Here is a 3,048-nt window from a genome sequence, read left to right on the forward strand (position 1 = left end):
CTTCATGTCTTTTTCTCCTTCAAACTTCTGCACAAACAAACAAACAAAGTCAAAGACATTTTAAGTTCTTGGAGGAGATCCGAGCTTCAGATTTAAACTGTTCATTTGTATAAGATCAAGGATAAAATATTCTCTTTTCTATTTTTGCTTCCAGCAGGTCGGCTCCATGTTTTAGTTTTTTTTCCAGAACTTTTCTTGGTGCAGAAACGTCCCTGATGTTTTCATCCACACTGTGATGATTTGATGTCTCTTCGCAGATTTGTTCTCTGTGTTTCTCTTTACATCCTCCTCTCTGTGGTGTGTAAGAAACCATGTTCCCCACAGCTTTATTAACATTCCTCAGGAATGCATATCGCCCGCCGCCTTTCATGCCGGCGTTTTGGATGTCTCGAAGTGCCGACCTCATGACTTGTGAATGACTCTCAGCTACTACCACGTCAGATTTCAGGTCAGTATCTTCAGACTGATTTGGAGCCATTTTGATGCCATATTTATAATAAATGAAGAGAAAATCATTTAAAGCCTGAACTTATTGGTTTTCTGCTTTGTTGCACCTGTCTGAAGGTAACTGTTTGTCCTCTGATAATAGTTGTGATATAAAGATGCAGCGTTTCTCCGGGTGGGCTTGGAGCTCATGAAATGTTTTTAAAAGGATCAGGCAGACAGTTTCCTGTTTTAAACCCAGGATTTTTGTTGTTATCATGACAGTGTGTTTGTGTTTGATTCATGTTTGTGTTGCGTTGCGTTTCCGAGCGGTTTAATTTTTTTATTTATTTATTTTTGGGATGACCTCTTTCCTCTGATCTTTGCCTGAAGCCGTGTTCCAATCCAGGCCTCATCTGTCATCAATCTTAATCTCCAAGCATGTGTGTATTTTTGCGCGGTGAAACGTTCGTGTGTGTTTTCACGGCACAGCTCACACACACACACCAGCAGGAGGATGGCGTATTCAGTGCCAGGTCCTCCAAAGCTTGGCATCAGCATCACGCACAGCTAAAGGAGGAAGAGATGAGTCTCTTTGGAGGTGGCAGAGCGCCATCTTGGATCTCTGCTGGGTTTGGATCTCCTCCACGATGCTGGACCACAAACCAACCCATCCACAGATCCGTCGCCCCTTTGGAAACCGAACCGGACCACTATTTTTGGAACTGCGCGTTTATATCAGAGAATACATGCAGATTTATTCCAAATTTTCCATTTCTGTTTAAATTTAGATCCCCAAACGTTTGAGCATGTTCAATTCTTGGAATCTAAATCTAAAATTCAGAATATAAGAACACCAGATTCAACCAGAAATATAAATGGGTTATTTTTACATGTTCTGATGAGAGGCATGAAGGCTGATTTCCAGAACAATTAATGCATGAATCTTCCAATAAAATATGCCGTACATGTGTTATATTGTACAAAGACACCACTTTATACAACCAACCAGTTTAAAACCTTAAACTAGTTGGAGCTCCTGATAACTAAAGGCTGAGCGTTGCTTGAAGGAATTCATGTTTCCTCATCTCATATTGAGAGATGATGCAGTTGTAGATTATTTTCCTTGTGATATTTTTGGATTACATATGTGGACGTCCTGACGGCTCACTTCAACAGGCTAAATGTGGTTAAAAATGTGTTGAAAGGCAGACGTTTTATTGCATAAACAGCATTAGTTTGATCCTATTCTTGTTTGAATTGATTGCTCCAAATATTTGTTTAGTTAATGAGTGAAAACTCATCAGATTAAAAACTGTAATAGGAAGGAAAATCCAATATTCTGACGAATCTCAATGGAAATGACTTGATAGTGTTTCTACTAGTCGACCTTCAAATGTCAGCCACTTCCTGAATTTATGATTCCTCTCTGGTTTGTCTGTTTGACTGTACTGCCATCCTCAGGTCTTTTTATCATTACAGACATTTAAAACCTTTTACATTTAAGACATTTAAAGTCCTTATTTAGGCCAAAGAAATGTCAGGATTGTAACGGTTAGCCAAATTAGTGCCATTTTTAAATCCTTTGTCAGGCTTATAAAGTTAAATAATTCTCAATACCGACATACAGCGTGAAAGAACCTTCCTTTAGCGAATATTAAACTAATACACTTTTGCGCACTACTGTTTGCTTACTTTATTTTGTCTTTTTTAAAACCGAACAACCTCAGTGTTCTTCCGCCAACGTACAGTCCGTTTATGCCGTTGGCGGTGAGTTTGAATGTATCAGTCTACCGAGAGTTGAGTAAACCTGTGAAACAGAAAAAACTATAGTCATATAATGTTAATAAAGATGATGATACTAATAAATTATAATCACAACATTTAAAATATTATATAATAGGAGTATTTCAGAGAAATAGAGTCGCTGATCAGGCGGACTGATACAAGCCGCAGCCTCATCACCAACGGCTGATAACGGTTTACGCGGTTACAGCATTGGCGGAGGGATACACAGACGTTCTGTTGAAAAACTCAAACGGCGAAAGACTAAACAAACCGTCTCCGGTAAAAGAGGTTTAATATTAGCAAATATTGGGTTTATTCACACCTGTAGGACGTTTTATTAAATTTTTTATTTTTATTTTTGCGAAAAAGTTGTTTTACAGGTCCGAAAAATTACACATATATATAAAAAGAACAAGAAACGAACTGCTACTCGTTCGGCTAGCTAGTAGCTGTTCGCCTAGCTTGGATGAAGACTTTTGCCTCTTTCTTCATTGTCGGTGGTCTGTGGCTGGAAAGGTAATAACTATTAATAACTATTAGACTCCTGGAGTCACAACAATACTATAGTTACAGAAGAAGTTTTGTGGTTTCGAGATTTTGTGCAAAATATCTGTCTGTCAGTTTGTTTGTTTATCTACCTGTTCGTTTGTTTATCTATCTGCCTGTCTGTCTCTCATTGTCAGCCTGTTTGTTTATTTATCTGTGTCCACCATACGGCGTCTTAGGAGGGGAAAGCAGTGCAGCACCAACACTGTTTATAGTGGGGGTGGTGTGCTTCTGACCTCGACTCGGGACGTTGTGGGTCGGTGGGCCGAATACTTCGAAGACCTCAATCCT

The 3,048-nt window shown here is 39.1% G+C and overlaps 1 long non-coding RNA gene across 2 annotated transcripts in view; it reads left to right on the forward strand.

Annotated features, from left to right (window-relative positions):
• Positions 1 to 2,437: 2,437 nt before the first annotated feature.
• Positions 2,438 to 3,048, forward strand: part of LOC112449872 — a 4,365-nt gene continuing 3,754 nt past the window's right edge. Inside the window, exons 1-2 of one of the 2 annotated variants that reach the window (XR_003038412.2) lie at positions 2,438 to 2,490; positions 2,581 to 2,727. This is a non-coding gene — a long non-coding RNA (uncharacterized LOC112449872). Of the gene's footprint in view, positions 2,728 to 3,048 lie in introns of both variants that reach the window. The other variant, XR_005234548.1, reaches the window with a different exon arrangement.

The sequence above is a fragment of the Kryptolebias marmoratus genome, linkage group LG19, assembly GCF_001649575.2.
Source record: "Kryptolebias marmoratus isolate JLee-2015 linkage group LG19, ASM164957v2, whole genome shotgun sequence".
Taxonomy (NCBI): domain Eukaryota; kingdom Metazoa; phylum Chordata; class Actinopteri; order Cyprinodontiformes; family Rivulidae; genus Kryptolebias; species Kryptolebias marmoratus.